Source organism: Phocoena sinus, chromosome 4 (assembly GCF_008692025.1).
Source record: "Phocoena sinus isolate mPhoSin1 chromosome 4, mPhoSin1.pri, whole genome shotgun sequence".
Lineage (NCBI taxonomy): Eukaryota > Metazoa > Chordata > Mammalia > Artiodactyla > Phocoenidae > Phocoena > Phocoena sinus.
This window is the reverse complement of record NC_045766.1, coordinates 94,745,256-94,765,490: the sequence shown is the minus strand read 5'-3', so window position 1 is coordinate 94,765,490 and position 20,235 is coordinate 94,745,256. Positions and strand designations below refer to the sequence as shown.

At 37.1% G+C, this 20,235-nt stretch overlaps 1 pseudogene; it reads right to left on the bottom strand.

Annotated features, from left to right (window-relative positions):
* Positions 1 to 11,403: 11,403 nt before the first annotated feature.
* Positions 11,404 to 11,763, bottom strand: LOC116753588 (annotated as a pseudogene).
* Positions 11,764 to 20,235: the final 8,472 nt, after the last annotated feature.

The following is a 20,235-nucleotide window of genomic DNA, read 5'->3' as shown; positions in this document are numbered from 1 at the left end:
TTCTTTTGTGTTATCATACTGACAGAAGCAACTAAAGAAAGTAAAGTCAATGGTATGAAATTTTATTTTATAATATGTTAAAGAAGACAAGTACCTTCCAGACTGAAAATGAATGTAATATATACTAAGTTTCACATGGGAGCAATTTTTTCCCTCATAGACAATTATAATAGGTTTGTTCCAGAAGTTCATGGGTTTTATAATGGAAATGCTGAACCAGACTTAACAGAGGCATCATGTGAGAGCTTGGATATAACAGCTCCAAAACCTCCAGAACAAGAGGATGATGAGATCTCAGTGAGTAGGAGGGAAAGACTAAGAAGTACATAAAAAATACATGCCAAAAAAAGAACAAATATGTGTTTTCAGTATTGCAGCCCAACAGTTGGAATTATTTGGGGGGATGATTTGGGTGGCTGTCTTTACAATGGACTGAAATTGGTTTCTTATTTTAGCCACTGCATTGGTTCAGCTTCACTCTGTTCCATTCTAAAAATGCACCAGCGTATCAGTCAGCTGCAGGGCACTTGACTCCGTGTGCGTGCCTGCTATGAGATTAGGGTAAGTGATCAAAACTTGAGAGCACAGATTTTGAAAGTTTACTGTGATAGGTGGTCTGAACAAGCTAAGCAAGGCAAATCAGAGCTACCTCCAATCTCTGCTACCCGTCACATTAGCCGTATTTTAAATGGATCCACTTGACTTGGTTCTTTTTGGTTATGTTACACTGAACATTTATCGATAACTATCTTAAACACTTAAATTTTATTGTTGGATTTCCTGCTTATTAAATCATCAAATAATGGTGCCTTAGCAAGGAAGACAATTAAAATAGAATATACTAATGAAACTGAAGAGTATCAGAATCATCTTCCTTCCTCTTAAACTTGTACAACTGCACATGTGTCAGCAATCACAGATTAAAGAGGTAATTAGTCTGAACAGGGAAAACGTGAAGCTGATACTTAATATGCCAACAGACTGTGAGCTTGAGCGCCTCCTTTTTTTTTTTTTTTTTTTTTGCGTTACGCGGGCCTCTCACTGTTGTGGCCTCTCTCGTTGCGGAGCACGGGCTGCGGACGCGCAGGCTCAGCGGCCATGGCTCACGGGCCCAGCCGCTCCGCGGCATGTGGGATCTTCGCGGACCGGGGTATGAACCCGTATCCCCTGCATCGGCAGGCGGACTCTCAACCACTGCGCCACGAGGGAAGCCCGGAGGTCTGATTCTTATACCTAAGTAGTCACTGGCCAGTTGTGCAACTCTGTGTATCTGGTTTTGTCTTTCTGAGCCTCAGTTTTCTCACCTCCAGAATGAGAGGGGAATAACCTAATGATTTCATAGGACCACTTTATTGCCAGTATTCTATAATTCCTTGCCAGTGTAGTCAATATGGTCAGTTTCTCTTTATCCACAGCACTCAATGTGGATATTAATATGTTAAAATGGTTAATTAGTTTACTGTTTTCCACAATGGACCATATGTTACATGTGTCTGAGGGATAGCAGATTTAAATTTATATATTTTGGGGTCAATATTAAAATGCCTGAACATTCCCTAAACATCTAAGCAATATTCATAGTAGAAGAGGCAAGTCAGTCTAGCACTGTTAATTCTGAATTAAAGTGAGACTAGATTGAATTATACTTTTCTTTTTGCTTTTTTCTTTGTTTCTACAAGGTTCAAATTCTTTGAAAAATGGCAATGAATCCAAATTCCTAGCACCAGATTCTAATAGGAATTGATTAAGTACTTACCACGTGCCAGGTACTTGGTAACAAATCTATGAGGTAGGTATTATCATCCCTCTTTTACAGATGAGAAGTAGAGGCATGGATTAATTAAATAATTTGCCAAAGTTTGCATCAATTATAATTATCATTGCGATCATTGGCAAATTGCTTAATTTTTCTAAGCTTTATTTGCATTTATCAGTCAGGTTTCTGGCAGAAAACAGATGGCATGCACAAACAGAGTAATTAAAGAGAATTTAACAAAAGTACTCATTTGAACATTGTGGGAAAGGTTAAGGAAAACCAGAAAGGGATGATGCTTCACCTCTGGGCTAACAAGGGCTGGATTATCACCAGTAGGTCTGAAGGGTGAGGGGAGGGAGTAGCTCTGAGGACCCCAGAAGACCTATAGCTTAGCTATAGCTGCCTGACAGATGCTGTGACTTTCCACTGAGCAAGGCAGCCACTGCCAACCCCCTGAGCAGAAGTGATGGAGGCAGGAAAAGAACTTGGATCTTTCTCTCTCCCACCCTTCAAGTCTCCTGCTGCCCTCTCCGTTGGACAGACCCCATGAGAATCCAGAGAGCAAAGGGACCTGCATGAAACAGTTTATAGAGGTCGGCTTCCTGAGGGCCCAGGACAGAATAGAAAATGGGAGAAAGATCTAGTGGGATAGAAAATTAGCTGGTGCATTCACCTTCTATAAAATGAAAAAGATATTGCTGCGATTTATGTCAGAGAGTGTTCTGCCTATGTTTTCCTCTAAGAGTTTCATAGTGTAAGGTCTCACATTTAGGTCTTTAATCCATTTTTGTGTATGGTGTTAAAGAGTGTTTTAATTTCATTCTTTTACATGTAGCTGTCCAGTTTTTCCGGCACCATTTATTGAAGAGACTGTCTTTCCTCCATTGTATTGTCTTGCCTCCTTTGTTGTAGATTAATTGACCATAGTGCATAGGTGTATTTCTGGGCTTTCTATCCTGTTTCATTGATCTATATTTCTATTTTTGTGCCAGTACCATACTGTTTTGATGACTGTAGCTTGTTAACCAGTACTTTTGTCTGCCTACCAAACACTGTGTTAAGTGCGTGGAGTATTTCAAAGGTAAGAGATAATGTCTGTGCCCTCAAGGAGCTTAAGTCTTAGAAACAGAGTTTGATATGGCACCAATATGTAGTTAAAATGATAAACTCTAAATGTTAAAATGTTAAGTGCAGGCTCTGGTGTTAGTGTGTAAATTTGGATAAGTAACTTAAAACATTTAGGTATCAACTTTCTTGTCTAGGAAAATAAGAACATATATAGTACCTTTCTCATTGGCCTATGCTGAGGATTAAATAAGCTGATTCATGTAAAGCATTTAGAACAGTGCTTGACATATTTTAAGACAATAATGTTGGCTATTATTATTATTATCTGCCAAGTGTGATATAGAAGGTGTGAGCAAAGCCTTAGAACTATTCCCAGATGAGAGAGCATGACCTTGGAGGGGCTGGATTAGACATCTTTAAGGTCTATTCTAGGTCCTGAGGTTTCATGGCAGTTCTTCAAGGTCACACTATAGATATAGGCAGTGTCATAAATACTGCAAGTTTCCGATGTGCATTTAACCACCTGACCAGACTTCTTCCCTTCTCTGAGTCTACAGACTAAAGAAACTCTCCTCAGGATATGGTCATAAATGAAATACTGCATCAGCTATTTAGATGTCTTAAAAAGCGTATGTTAAGGATGATGGTATTGATGGTACTTACTGGCACTTGAACCCAAAGCAGTAAGGCATTTTATAAATCAGCCAACATCGCTTGTACTCCTGGATCTAAATTGTGAGTTCTTGGGCTATATATCACAGATGTGTTTTTGTCATCTATACTTTTCTCCTTGGAAGGCAATTTATTATTTTTATCAATATTAATGTAGTTGCTATTATTTTTTTAGATGAAGTATATGTGTCTATCCATATCTGGCTTGAACAAATTTCTTTTGGATCAATTAGAAGCATGCTGTTGTCTTTTCTTTCTCTGCAAAAATGTTCAAATGTTTATTGCTAAGGGTTTTTATTTTTTAAGCCAAGTATCACTAAGTAGTTTTTAAAATTTGATTCTATACTTTGATGAAAAGTAATATCTAGTCAACAAAATAACAGGAATTATCCTTTTGCAAGAGAGAAATACGTTTCTAACTAGAATGGCAGAGTAAGAAACTGCCCCCCTCCTCCCTCTCCCTTTACAGAAGCTGAAGTGTTCTGAAGGTTTGGTTTTCTTCTGTGGTTTTGCCATGCACACTGTGGTAAGAAAGCATAGATAGTGTCTCTTTCCCATGCCATGGTTTGCTTTATTAAGTGACAGGGTTATATTTTTAAAATATTAAAGTCTAAAAGGAAGCTCAGAAAATGCTGAAAGAAAATCCTGCCTTTTATAAATGAGAATATGTGAAAATTCAACTTGGTAACTTAGTTTGGCTGGCTTTTAAAAATTTTCTCTGTTGCTAAGGTTGCTGAATGGTGGGTATAAAAATGAGCTTAAAGCAAGTTCTTAGGACAAGCTTTTGCCCAACAGCAGTCACAGCGTTTATAAGCGGCAACCTGTCCATATGGAAGAGAGAAAAGCTAGAAGTGAAAATTACATCATCCCTTCCACATTAGACAAGTTAATTAGTTGGTCCATAATCACAGACTCTGCTCCAGATGAAAAGCACAGCTTTTCTTCTTTTGAATGGGAAAGGCACAGAAGGTGTAATACCTGCGTAATTCATTAACAGTAAGAATGTTTTGGAGGAAGAAATTCTGAATTTAGATTATCCTGAACTTCCACTTATAATAGCTAAGATGGTGGTGAGACCGTTGCAGTTTCCCCAAACAAATTTAAAATGTGAGAATTTCTTTTCTGCCTGTCAGAAGCAATCTAAGTCATTTGGAAGCTTTATGAGGTTTCTTTTTTTGTTTTTTGTTTGCCTGTTTTAAGATATTAGAACACTAGTGTACTGAATAAGCTATGGAGCCTTATAATCGAAGAAATAGTTAATAATGTCAGATCCAAACAACAACAACAACAACTAGGTATTGGGAAGAACAACCTGTAACAGAAAGGTGACATACTAATATCATATGCAACAGAATTCTTAGAACAGATGGACTAAGAATTTAAAATAAGTTTAATTGAAATACTCAGAGATAGTGGGAAGCAGCCGCATAGCACAGGGAAATCAGCTTGGTGCTTTGTGACCACCTAGAGGGGTGTGGTAGGGAGGGTGGGAGGGAGACAGAAGAGTGAGGAGATATGGGAATATATGTATAATTATAGCTCATTCACTTTGTTATAAAGCAGAAACTACACAGTGTTGTAAAGCAATTATACTCCAATAAAGATGTTAAAAAAAAGTTATTACAAAAAAATAAATAAATAAAATAAAAGAAATACTCAGAGATGATAAAGATGTTAATAAAATGTCAGAGAAGTCATAAAAAAGAACCAAATGAAAACAGTAAATATGAAAAATATAATAGTTGAAATAAAGAACAGAATAAATAAGATAAATAATCCAAATGATGCAGGTGAAGAAATAATCTGTTTGCCAGAAGATCAGACTGAACACTCAGAAGGTAACAGGAAGAAATAAAAAGAGAAATTATAACAATAAACTGTGGGGTTTGAAGATAAGAAATAGAAGTGCTAATATACAGTTAATAATAATATTAATATACAGAAGAAAGATGCTGTTGGTCATAGTGGGGGACAAAGGGAAGATATATTTGAAGAAATAAAGAATATTTATTTATCCCAGAGTTAAAAAAATGACAGACCTCTTATTTGAAGTAGTGCATAAGGTAAACCATCTGTATCTCAGTTTACCCACCAATAAAATGAGGATAGTAGAATGTTTCTTACTATCTTAAAAAACTAATATGAGGATTAAGTGAATTAACATATGTGTAAAGCCCTTAGAATAGTGCCTTGTACATAACTGCTATTTTAGTATTAGCTATTATTATTACCTAGCTTTATTATAATTAAATTCTAGAACATCGAAGGCCAAGGGAAAATGCTTCCAAAGAGAATGAACAGATCACCTAACAAGGAAAAATGTTTACATTGATATCAGACTTCTTAACACCATAATTACATGGTAGAAATAAGAGCATTATATCCAGTCCGGCCTCAAAATATTGACTAGATGGAAACCCACTTTGAAAAACTCCTGGAGAATGTACTAGAAGTAAAAGATACATAAAAGCACAAGGGTGCTACAAGAGATACATGAAGTAATGGTGGCCAAAAACCTAGGGGATATCTTGGTTATTTTAAAAAGCTCAGATTGAGGAAAGTAAACTGTAAATACCATCAATGTTGTGTTGGAGGTGGGAGGTGGGGAGGAAGACCAAAATGATGTGAAACCTGCAAGATACTAGTATTTTATATTTAAGAAACTAATAAAAGAAATGTAAGGGGAAAACCCATAAATATAGATCTTGGATTAGTTTCAACCATCGTGAGAATAAAATAGCCAGTAAGGATTTTCATGTGTTTCTGGAAGGACAGATGCAGCTATTCTGGGAAGCACCCTGGTAGTTATTCATCAAATTATATATGCATATATACTATGGCCCAGCACTTTCATTCCTGGTCTGCACCACAGAGAAATTGCTACAGGAGTCCGTCTGGGGACAAGTAGGAGGATGCAGTTGGGGTATCATAGACCAACACTGGATGATGGATGAGTTAAGCAGAATGACAGCAAAAGCCACTCCAGCAGCAGTGCTGGCAGCCCTGAAACCAGTGCACAGTTGGGTAGTGACTTTATTGAAATGCCATGTGGCATACACAACCTGTGGCAGGACCCTTCATGAGTGCCCTACTAGGTAAAGTTTGAACCTCTAGAAGTGGCAACATAGATGGAAAGAGGAAGTCACCACTGGCCATGAACAGGATACTGACAAGACATGACGTCAGCCTGTGCTTGAGTTGGGGCCATATGGTTGCAGTGAGCAATGTGTTTTTGTGGACTTTGGGCATCACACGCTTCTCAGTCTTACATTGCTAATTGTGGATCCACAAAAGAACAAGAATAGGGAAACTGATGGGGAAAAGACTGGTTTCATCACTAGAAGATTAAGGCAACTGCTCAAACTTGAACTTTTAGAAGGGCTCTTAAATATGTATTGGAGTTTTCAAAGGGATCTAGGGTGAAGCAACACCCTTGGTTCAAACGACCTTTTTCTGCACATTTTCAAACTGTTACACATGGTAAAATAGCAATTCCAAAATCTTGCAATACTGTGGAATCAATAATTTTATTGGTATAAAGCTTATCTATTACCTAGTATAAGACCTAGTGTAGTGATGAATTGCCTGACTCTGGGAACAGATTATGTGTTCAAAGCCCAGCTCTACCGTGTACTATTTTAATGAAATAATATATGGAAAGGATCTGGTACTTACTGTCAAAACAAATGTTTTCCTTATTTCCTTCTGTTTAATCATTAATCTGATTGAAGAGGTAAATTTTCATTTATGTGATTCATAAATCACATTTTATGACTGTGTCCAAATTGGGTAGAGTTAAAGTGTTGAAGTCATTTGATTCTCACTGCTGTTTGGGTTCAACTTAAGACCTAGATTAGTCTTTTGAGAAGAATTAGGTTGGTTAAACAGAATTTGGATTTTATGTTGGATCAGATCTATGGACCAGATCTTTGGTCTATTATTCCATAGCGGGCTCTGAAATTCTTAGTTAATGAAAAGATATGCCAGTTACAAATAGCCATTTATGATGTGACATAAATTTGTACCATTATCCTTATATATTAATTTGTAATGCTAGAGTGTATAATTCTAGCATTACATTACATTTGTAATGCTAGAGTGTATAATTATAAAAATTATTATTGTCATTTATAACTTCTAAATATGTATTTTAGGCAAAATAAAGTACTTTTCTACTCTATAATTTTTAATACCTTGAAATTTACACCCTTTTTGACATTAGGACTTGGAATATCATAGTTTATGATATGTACAGTGATGTTTATTGCATATTTGCTCTTTTCTCTAGCTTGAAAGGGGTATAATTGTTATTGCCAATTTAGCATGATAAACAACTTAGAAATTCAGAATGAGAAAAATGCTAGAAATTAATTATATTTGTCAAAGCATATATAAACATTAATAAAATTTATAATGATTTGGGTGCTTAGACTTGATTTTAGATTTTTCTAATAGTAGTGGGAGACCAGACTGCTTTAAGAGTGTATGTTTTATATATACAAAGAAATGGAGGTAGGGAGTCTATCCTCTTTCTTTTTTTTAACTTCAATTTTGTGCATGTGTGTGAAAAAATGGAAGATATATTTGGAAAGGAAAAGAGAGAAGAGTGGGTCTAAGTTACTTTCAGTTTAGTTGATTATTTAAAAATTTGGAAAAATGTAAATAAGACCCATAATATTCTCAAAGATAAGAAAGAAGGCAGGGAAAACCAACCAGAGATTTGGTTCTGTCATAATTATGATGTGAAATTAAAATTCCATTTCTTCTGGGAAGTTTTCCCTGGTCCTCAGCTGGAAGTCATTTCTTCCACTTCTGACTTTCCAGTGCATCTCCTAAAGCACTTAAGACCTTGTCTGGTAGTGATTTATGGACACTCTCCAGGGTCTTCTGATACTATAAGATTATAAAGTAATTGAGTAGAGGATTTATATATGATTCTGCTTCAAGGTGGAAGGCAGTGGCTTCTAATGGAAGAGGATGGCATTTAGAGTCGGCAAGAATCCAGTTTCAAGCCAAGCTCTTCTACTTCCTGTCTGACTACACATTAATTTTTCTGTGCTTTGATTTCCTCATATATAAAATGATGATAATAATACTTAGTTTATAGCATTTGGGAAAGATTTTATAAAATAATTCCTGCCATGCTCCTGTTCCTTGCATAGATTCAATAAATGTTAGCTCTCTTATTTCATGTCTCTGATAAGCATTCCTTTCTTCCATGTAGGAGGCATTCCTATAAACAAGGAATGAATCAAGCATTTTGCAACTGCATCTCTCACTATTGGAAAGGCAATGTAACCATGACGTTTGACAAGTATGGCTTGTTGGTTGTGATCATTAAGTGCTTTTATTCCCCACACTGTTTTAATGGATACTTCAGGGACCATTCCAACCTAGGCCCTCCCCATTGCTGGAGATTTTCTAACTGCATTTCCTTTGATGTGAAGAGATACTTTCTCTGACTGAATATGAGGTTCCCATTGGCCTTGGGTTATTGATGGGCCTTTCACACTTTCATTCAAATAATATATCTTGAGCCACTACTATGTGTCAGATAGTCTTCTAAGTAGATCAATTAGTGAACGAAGATTTCTACCTTGGGAGCATGTATTTTAAAGGAGAAGACAAAAACAATAGACATAATAAGTAAATAACACAGCATGTTAGAATGTGACATATACTATGGAAACAAGAGCAGGTTAAAGGGGATCAGTAGTGCTTGGGTGGGGCTAAATTGTAATTTTAAATAAGGTGATCACTTCAGGTCTTATTGACAAAGTTGATTGCAACTCTTCCTTTTCAGGTATGCTCACGCCTTTGCAATGTGACTTTGCTGCTTCAGGAGTAGAATCTCTCTCCATCTTTTGAGTAGAGGCTTGGCCATGTGATTTGCTTTGGCTAACAGGCATTAACAATTGTGAAAAAGGCAAAGGCTTGAAAATGATTGTGCATTGGGGTTTGCCCTCTCTTTCTGCTAGGGAATCCTTTATCACCAAGTGAAGAAGCCTAGTTTTGCCTGCTGGAGGATGAGAGCCCAAGGGGAGATAGAGCTCTCAGCTTTCCAAACCATTCTAGCTAAGGTCCCGACTGAGGCTGAGGACCATCCATCTGAGGTCATTCTAGATCCAGCTCCAGCTGAGCTGGCATAGACAAGAAGATTATAGTAGCCAATCCACATAATCATGATCATTAACAAACTGCAATAGCTTTAAACTACTGAAATTCGTGGTTGGCAATACCTTACTGATACAATGATGTTTTAACAAAAATGAAGGGCATCCTTCAAGGTGGAGGTGGGTTAGCTTTCTCTGAGTACCTAGATTTGTGGATGGGGTTGGCTACTTGAATAATTTCCAGGTTCTGTTAAGGAGAAGGAAGGTGTGAATTATGTTTGGTTGGTAAGAGTGCCCACTGCTGTAAATCCCAAACAGCTACAGGAGAGGAGAATTAAACTCAGTCTGGGTGGTGGAGAGGGATAAGGAAATGAACCTATGTGGGGGTAACACTTAAAATGTAGGTTGGAATTCTAAATAACAGGTGGCCAAGACAGCTGGGAAGAAAAGGGCAATGAATCCTTACAACAGAAGTGAACAGCTTGGGCAAGGCACAGTGATCTGTGGATCATGGACTTTGGGGGAAATGCAAGTAAGTTGTCTTGTCTGAAGTAGAATTGTGCCCAGATATTTACAACATTATCTGAAGGAATTCATCAGCTTCATCTCTGGTACAAAGAAATATCCAGGAACAGGAATATTGAACTTCAAGTATGATAGCACTTCCAAGAGATTTCCTGGGAAATTAGTTGCCCAGGGAAGGTCTAGGCAAAGGCATTTGTGTGTATCAGTTTACAAGGAATATCTGATATGATATTCCCATATCTAGATATTCCCATAACTAGAACAATTTCCATTGAACCATTTCTTTAAGAAGGAATATAATGGTGAAAAACTTAAGAACTCTGGGCCCAGACCGAAAGATTTTGAATCCTAATCCTGCTACTTCTTAGCTGCTTGACTTTGGTCAGTTTATGTAAACTTTCTCATCCTCAGTTTCTTTTTCTGTGAAATGGGCATAACACACTTCCTTCCTGTTCCCCACTGCCATCCACTGCCTTATTTCCAGAGTCTAAAGTGTAATATTTCATGAACTGCTAGTGCCTAGCTGCTTGACTTGGATGCATATACTCCTTTTTACCTTTCTTATATGTAGAATGTCAGCATTCATGGGATTGCACGTCTGTTCTTGCTCTGCATAATCATACAGAGAGATTTCCTTCCCTGCAACCTCAGGATTACATTTTAAAATTAAATTGATAGCTACTGCTCTGAAAACCATTTCCCTCATCTGTTCCTGCCTTCTAGGTTTAGAGAATTTAAATATGCATTTAACCTATTTTTAATTGGTTGAATTGCATTCTCTAAAAAGATGTGCTCAAATCCTAATCCCTGGTACCTGCAGATGTGCCCTTACTTGGAAATAGGGTCTTTGCAGATATAGTCAAGTTAAGATGAGGCCATCCTAGATTAGGGCGGGCCCTAAATGCAATGACCAGTGTTCTTAAAAGAAAGGGAGATTTGGAGACATACAGACACGCTCAGAAGAAAGAAGGCCATGTGATGACAGAGGCAGACATTGGAGTGACGCAAGGATTTCTATGGCACTCTGTGCTGTGGTTGTTGCAAAAGCTATTATCAATATTCCCATCAGGAAGAAATGGATCTATGCAAGAAATTCAGTGTTTAAATACATAAATGAAGACCGTCGGCAAGGAATAACTTTTTTCCCTTTATATCTTACAGCCAAAACATAGGCTTTCTGCTGCCAACATTGATATTTATCATTATCTTTTTCTTTTTTTTTTTTCGGTTACAGATTTAATGAAGTCTGAAAGGCATGCGCGATCATGTTCAGAGATAGGGAGGCCCCGCCAGGCTCTCTCTCTGCACCTCGATAGAAACGATGTGGATGTGGTGTCCAGGTACCACGGCCAGGCCCAGCACACGGGGTTCCTCGGCAGAGAAGGAATTTGACGGCTTAAGGAACTCCTGCGCCGAGCCCAGGATAACACTGCAGTCACGGTTGGTGCAGAGGAAGCAACCGACCAGTGCTTCCTCTGTCATGTGAATGCGCATGGTCTTGTTGAGCAGCGCCTCCAGCTGCTGCCTAGCGCGCATAGCCAGCGAGTCCTCGTGCTCCCCATCTGAGTCCCCTGCGCTGGAGCTGCTTTGACGCCGGCTGCAACAGCCATTCTCCTCTCATAGCAGCATGATCCAGCAGCGGCCATTTGTTCCCAGGCCTCCTCCAGGCCCTTCAACTTCCTAAGAACCTTCCGGGTCCAGTGGTCTGAGATCTCGCGAGCGTATCATTATCTTTTTCTTAAATTTGAAAACAATTCTATTAATGTTCCTTTCACAGTATCAGATTAGTTGTGTTGGATGAGAATAATAATGATAGCCAGATCGTCATAAGATGCCTTTATCAAGTTTTGTTTTGTTTTGTTTTGTTTTCAGCAGACTTAATGAAGCAAATCAAGATTTACCAGTCCCCTGGATACTTCTTTACTCTTTAGCAAAGGGATTTGAATGAACAGTTACTGATGAAGAATGACAGAGCATTTTGGTTAGTGCACATAAAATTGTTGTTTGTTCAGGTTATAACAAATACAGTTTAAATTTACTTTCAAGTTTCCTCTTTCATTTCTCTTTGAACTTTTGCTTTGAAATTCTTCTCACGGCCAACATGCTTTCCCAAATTGCATAGACACGCCATTGCTTCTGAGACCGAATTAGCCTCCGAGATGGGCTTACACAGCCAGCACCACCTAGGCCTGCAGGCCAATGCTAGTTTGTAGCAGTGTCCAGGGAGATATCAGCTTCCTAACTGATCTCCCCCTCTTCCCAACCTAATTATTTGGAGACCTTCAAGCTTTCCAGAAATATCTGCAATTAGTCAGATGGTGTCTAGGGCTTTGTTTAAAATTACAATAGAAAATTTATCAAGACCATTTGGTCTAATGTCTCTCATCATCTTCCCTATAGATTTTTCCTCTTCTCTCTGGAGAGTTAGAAATGAGCTGTCATGATTATTATATAATTACAGAGAATAATAACAATAATAATGCTTGAAATTATTATTACACCATGAATAAGAATGATATGTAAAGATAACTCCTTGTCAGAATTAGAAAGATTTTCTTCCAGAAGCTCAAACAATGAACAGTTATTAGCTTTACAACCTCTTTTTGCTGATCGTGGTTGGAGCCCTGGTTTTGTAAACCAGGGGTCATGAGTTCGTCAACCTACATCTAGTACCTAAACAAAATGACTTGTACAAAACAGTAGTTCAATAAATATTGTGCATGACTTAATAGATAAATTAATAGGGAAAATTTGGGGGTAAAGATAGATTATATTTCACTATAAGTAATGTTTTTAAATTGTTTTTGGGCAGCTTATGTGTATGTAGCAAATATCTGGTTAGGCAAAGTTTAAAAAGAGAAAACACTTAGAATGTAAAACTATACCTTGAGTTTGATTTCTAGTTCTGGTATTTTTCTGTGTCCTTGAATAAGCCACACCTCTTGGAGTTTCAGTCTTCACATTGGAGTTTATACACACACACACACACACACACACACACACACAGCATTAAAGGTTTTCTTTAATCCAACTTTAAATATAAACTTGAAAGCCTCTAGTCTCCTATCCTTAGTCTTATTTCTATTCCTGTCTCCCCAGAATCAGCCACTTCATACATTTATTATGAATTCTTCCAGTCACATACAGGAATGTACACATATGTGAATGAAAAAATATAATATTGTGTGCCTACAACTTTTAAAAACTTGCACAGATGCTATCAAAGTGTATATAGTATCCTGAAACTTGCTTTCCCCCTCCTCACTATAGTTTTCAAGATCTGTTCTTTTTCTTTTTAATATTTATTTATTTATTTTTATATTTGGCTACATTGGGTCTTAGTTGTGGCATGTGGGATCTTTTTCATTGTGTTGCGGGACTTCTCTCTAGTAGTGGTGCATGGGCTCAGTAGCTGTGGTGTGTGGGCTTAGCTGCCCCACAGCATGTGGGATCTTAGTTCCCTGACCAGGGATTGAACCGTGTCCTCTGCATTGGAAGGCAGATTCTTAACCACTGGACCACCGGGGAAGTCCCTTCAAGATCTGTTCTTAATAATATATACTATCTTATAGCATATATTATTTGATTCTCCAATGCATGACAAACAGCATACCTTAGTGCTTCAGAGAAAGCATAGACTCTGGAGCTACACCATCTGGGTTTGTAACCTAGCTATACCATTTATTGCTGTGGCATCTTCGGGAAGTTACTTAACCTCTCTTAACTGTCTCAGTTTTCTCATCTACAAAATAGGGATTATAATAGTACCTAGATCATGGAGTTGCTATGTGAATCAAATAATTTACCAATCCTTCAGTATAGTGCCAGCACATAGGAGGATCAATATATGTGCTTTCTAAATGAAAGAAAACAACTGATGAACGTTTTGTTTTCCATTTTTTACTATTACTAACAACGTTCCAAAGAATGTTTCAGGTATATATTCTGGTTCTTTTGTGGGAGTGTTTCCTCAATAGTGTATTAGATATGGAATTGTTAGCTTATAGGGTTTATATGTTTCCAATATTAGATTATCTTGAATTGCTCTCCATAGTGATTGTACTAATTTATGTTCCTACCACTGTTTAAGAATTTCCATTTTTTCTTTATCCTTGCCCAACTGAGTATTATCAAACCTCTCAAATTTTGCCAATCTGATTCATGTGAAATGGATTTTATTTTTGTTATTATTTATTTCCTTGATGGTAGGTAAGGATAAACATCTTTTCAAATGTCTTTTGGACATTCTGAGTTCTTCTTTTGTGGATTGTGAATTCTGCTTTGCTTGGCATAGGAATCCAATTTTATTGTTTCCCTATAGGAAAAATGCATTATTCCCAAATAACTTCTTGAATCAATCCCATTGATGCATAATGACACCTCATATATAACAGATTTCCATAAGTGCACCCATATTTGTTCTGGCTCACCATTCTGTTTCCTTTACTAATTCTCTCATCAATATTACCTTCAAATTACAATAGCTTGAGAAAGATCTTGATGTCTGGTGGGACATTTTGCCTCTTTCATTTTCAGATCTGCCTTAGCAATACAGTGTCTGTGACTCTTCCATGTAGATTTGAAGATTAGTTTATATAGGTCCATAGGGATACCTTGTTGGTAAGTTGTCTGAAGTCCCATTTAACACTTGATTAATTTGGGGGAAATATAAATTTTTATGATATTTGTGATTCCTTCTGAATTACTCTCCTTTTATTTAGTTATTTCTTTATGTCCTCAAAGAGCATTTTGTAAGTTTCTCCTGAGGAATAAATCAGAGTGCATGTGAACACACAAAATGAAAAAAGGTATGTATATTTAAGTATTGTAATTTTAAAGGAATTGTGTATAATGACAATACACAGGAAAATCCTCAATATCTGATTTTATCCAATTACATTTCCCTTTGTCTTCAATGAAACTTTTATCAACTCTTTGCCTAGTAATAATATCGAATATTATTTTTTTCCTGTTTTATTTTTCCAGCCCATATCATAATAGAAAAGTTATGAATAGTGAATTATACAGAAGTGAACATTCAGTAAAGAAAAAAGTAGGACATGTAAGCACCTTGAAAAATCATATCCCTCCAAACCAGAACTCAATCATAAAGTTTTTGAGAGGGATAATTTAAACAAAATGATTGAACAAATGTCCACTCTACATATTTACTTCATTTTCTCTAACTCTTATGTTTGTTGATCTTTCCTTCTCATATCTTATGGATTTTTTCATTTGTGAAGAATTATGTTTGAAATTTTGGAAGACAGGTAAGAATTCAAAAGCACAGTCCTTGCCTAAACTGGAAGCTATCACTATTAGTTAAATGGCATAAGGACAATGAAAAAGAACATCTCTTTTAATGACTAATATTGTAGGTTTCATAAAATCTTATGGATTTTTTTTTTTCTGGTTTCACCTGTCACTTCCTATCATTGCAAGTTCTATTCCCTCCTTCAGGATTGACACTCTTTTAGGGACTGAATGCTTGTGTTCCTTCCAAGTTCATATGTTGAAGCCCTAATCATCGCTCTCCCCTGACCTGCCACCCCCCACCCCACACACTATGTGATGGCATTAGGAAGTGCAGCCTCTGGGAGGTAATTATGTTTAGATGAAGTCATGAGGGTGGGGTCTTCATGATGGAATTAGTGCCGTTATAAGAAGAGACCAGAATTCTCCCCCACCCCTAACCTCCTCCCCCACCAAGTGAGGGCACAGCAGGAAAGCAGCCATCTGCAAGCCAGGCAGAGGACCCTCACTAGAACCTCACCATGCTGGCATCCTGACCTCGAACTTCTAAGGATCCAAAACTGTGAGAAATCAGTGTCTGCTGATTAAGCCACTCAGTCTTTGGTATTTTGTTATAGCCGCCTGAGCTAAGACATTCTCCCATCTTTTGGTATCAAGCCAACCTTCAGTGCCTAATTCAAGCATCATCTTTCTTTACGTGTATGTGTAAGTGTGTGTCTACAAATTGGGCAGACTCTATTTTTAAACACAAGTTTCACAAGAATGAATTTTCCCTGTAAAAGTTGTGAGAAATATAAAAAGTAAAATATGGCACTAACCCTTTCTGCCCTCAGATTCCTCATACCAGGAGTAAACACTATCATTTTAACAGCATGAAGTATTAACTTTTAGTACTTTTTCTATTAAAATGCCATCTCCAGTCCTTTCTGTTATTGTTATTTTCTGCTATTTGCACATAGCCCTTTGTTACATTTTGTTTAATATTCAGATGTGGCTTTACAGTAAATTAAGGAAGCTTAATCTTCAGGAACACTTACTTGCACAGTCTCCTTCCAAAACTCTAGAAGTTTTATATGTATGTATAGTTTTATATATTTACAATTTGGGGGAGTTTTGGTTTTTTTCAGTGCTTTCTAAATTGCATAATTTTCAAGGCCCCACAAAGCCTGGATATGCCCCTGCTTATACTATACTTATTTAAGTACATGACTATCTTCCCCATTAGAATGGAGAATGTTTTCTTGAATGTTCCCCCCTGCAAAAAAATGTGTAGCTCATCAACTTGCTAATAGTGGATTTAGGATTAAATGAGCTTCAGTATGCCGAGGGTCAGAGTTTTAATCAGGAGCAGAGAATGTAAGTACATCATAGCTTGGATGTTTTGTTTTCCCTGTCGTGTAATATTCATTGGTAAATAAATCCTAACATGTTAGTTTCATTTTCCACCTACACACTAATCGACACATTCTAATTGGTATATATTGAATTCCTACATTGAGTAAGGACCAAAAAAACCTCTCACTTCTTATACTTCAAGAAGGCCAGGTTAGATTTCTAGCTTTTCAGTCTAGGAGACTTCCTCTAAAGCAGTGTTGTCCGATAGAACTTTATGAGATGATGGAAATGTTCTGTAACATCTGTGATGTCCAATATGGAAGCCATTACATTTAAATGTAAATAGCTACATAAGACTAGTGACTACCATTTTGGACAGTGCAGCTCTAGAGGTTTATGAATAATGTGACTCACTTGGGAGGGTTTAATTAAATGAATAAATACATCACTTATAAATAAATGATGAAAGATCAGATTTAGACAATATCGCAGTCCACTCTTCTGGCAGAAAATTTGTAGATCATGTTTAGCTGCATGCAAACTTGATAAAGGTAATCAACACACAGCAATGTAATGAATTGAAAAGGCAATTTCAAAGCAAATGTAAATAACACTATTTTTTAAAAAGCTATGCTAAAATGAAGACAGAAGGGGAAAAAAAATTCTTTCAAAGGAGCCAAGAATCCACAGTAAAACATCTTTCTCTTATTCAGCCAGAGAACAGAAGCAGAAGAAGAGAGAGATTAAGAAGGCCTATAGGTATGCCAGAAATCTCATTGTTTCACTGTGTGCAAGTATTTACGTGGGAAGGGAGAAATAAGGGTAGTGGCTACAAAAACACTGATATGAAAAGGTATGAGCCAACAGAGACCTATGGTCCAAAACGTTAGGACCACTGTTATCTCCCAAACCTCTGGAATTTGCAAATTTGCACTATTTACCTTGCTAGCATGACAGGAAATATTCCAAATGACATGCTTACTATGGTCAGCACTCCAAAGTTACTGTTCTAATGATTCCTGTTTAAAACAAATAGAAACACAAACAAAAACATCCTAGACCTCTCTTTTTTGTAATCACTCATGGCAGGTTATGTATATAAATTCTTTGACAAGAAGATGAAAATATACCCCCGGGATGCAAATTAAATTACACTTCCCTGAAATCCTCATTTTGTATTATTTTAGAAAGTGCCTGCATCTGTCATTGCTATTTAGCACATATTTATATTATTTCAGTGTTGATGGTGGGTTTTTGGCCTAGAAGATAATCTTTCACATGCAGTTTTTGCAACTTATTTTCACTTGTGTAGAGGTTATTTGGTGACTTTTTAGATTTTTAAATGTTGGTCTTTAAATACATGAATATTTCAGCATGAATTTCTAGCTGCAAAGGAGAAAAATGTATATTTTGTTGTTATACTTTATTACATATTGGTAATATTTTATTGTTTGAATCATTAAGCATGAGAAAAATCTCATTATTTGGCTACCTTTTTATTTTATTTTATTTTATTTTTGCGGTATGCAGGCCTCTCACTGTTGTGGCCTCTCCCATTGTGGACCACAGGCTCTGGACGCACAGGCTCAGCGGCCATGGCTCATGGGCCGAGCTGCTCTGCGGCATGTGGGATCTTCCCAGACCAGGGCACGAACCCGTGTCCCCTGCATCGGCAGGTGGACTCTCAACCACTGTGCCACCAGGGAAGCCCTTGGCTACTTTTTTATAAAAGTGCACACAGCATAGCCTAAAAGCACAAAAGATTTTCTGTATGGGTTAAAAAATAATTCAACATGTACCTTGCTTCCTAAAGGACAAACAGCATGGGGATAGCCATGATGTGGGTTCAGAATTTCTTCTTAGCTTAGCTTGTGGAATAAAATGAGTGACACCTGTCAGGCATCAGGACACATTGAGAAGCAGGGTCAGCGTTGTCCAGATGAGATCAAGTTACCTGGTGGGAGAGTCCATTTGAGTTTTGTTTGTGTTTTAAAACCAATCTTTTCTTTAAAAAAAAACCCACAGTAATACATGACTCTTCAAGAAAATTATAGTACCAGCACATAACTCTTGCTCCTATTTTAGTTAATTTCTTTTAACTATTTTTGTGTCTAGGCTTATTTTACGTATCTTTAATCAGACATTTTCAACACTTATTGTTTCACTTGGCATTAAATGACTCGCCTGTTTCCAATTGATTTATAATTTTAGAAACATTATTTTCTTAATGACTATATACTTGTCAACAAAATCCACAGTGACTGAATGACTAACTCAAAGATTCAAGGAATTATTATCTAGTTTATAGATTATTCAGAACTCAATGTATGAAATTCACCTGCTTGTTAAAATCTTTAATAGTAGTTAGTAAGACAAAGAAGATGAACTCAAAGCAGTAAAATTTCCTTCTTAAATACAATCTAGCTGATTCAGCTCTTTTAGACAGAAGGCAAAATTAATTTAGAAAACTAGCCTTAAATTGTAGTCTCCCTAGTTCTGAGTCTTAAAGTAAATGGGAAGCAACTGAGAAGCATCTTCTTAGCTGGCAGAAGAGCAGAGGCATTAACCCTTGGGGATGGAGGATAAAGAGCTTCTCTCACCCTCCTGAAGAATGAAGTAGCACTTGGAAAGAAAAGCAGTAAGCTGCTGGTCTCAGAGTTTCCCAGAGGATATCGACAGTTTTTTTGGGGGGGGGGCACACAGACAAAGGTGGTCACACCTATCTTGAATATTTTAAATAGTCTTTGCCTCAGTAGGCTAGGGAAAACCAGAAGCCTGTTAAAGGTCACAGAAACCAAAGAAAGGAAGTAATTTCAAGATGTAAGAGGAAGTCAACAGGATCAAATATGCTGAAGATGTCAAAGAAATAAAGAGAAACTTTCATCAGATTTGGTAAGAAAACTGTCTTTTAAGGACCTCCATGAGAAAAATTTTAGTAACACTGTGAGAATAAAAAGTTCATGTAATTAAGAAGGTAGAGAATAGGTAAAGAATTAATGAAGGCAGAGGATATCGATTACAAATTTGAGGCTCTGAAATGTATAAGGAATTAGAGAAATAAGATAGCAATTATAGGAGGTGGCAGCATCCATAAATACCCTTTTAAGATAGATGAAGACTGTATTAGTTTTTTATTGCTATTGTAACAAATTACAAAAATTTAGTGACTTCTTATAATGCAGTTATGTAGGTCAGAAGTCCAACATGGGTCTTATGGGACTAAAATCAAGGGGTCAGTAGGGCTGCATTCTTTTCTGTAGGCTTAGGGAAGAATTCATTTCCTTGCCTTCTCTAGCTGCCAGAGGCCACTAACATTCATTGGCTTGTGGCCCCCTTCCACCATCTTCAAAGCTAGCAAAGAAAGTCAGGTCCTTCTCATATTACATCATTAACCTCACTTCTGTTGTCACATTTCCTTCTCTGACCTTTTTTCTGCCTCCCTCTTCCACTTTTAAGGATGCTTGTGATTACATTGGTATCACCTGGACAGTCCAGGATACCCTTCCTATTGCA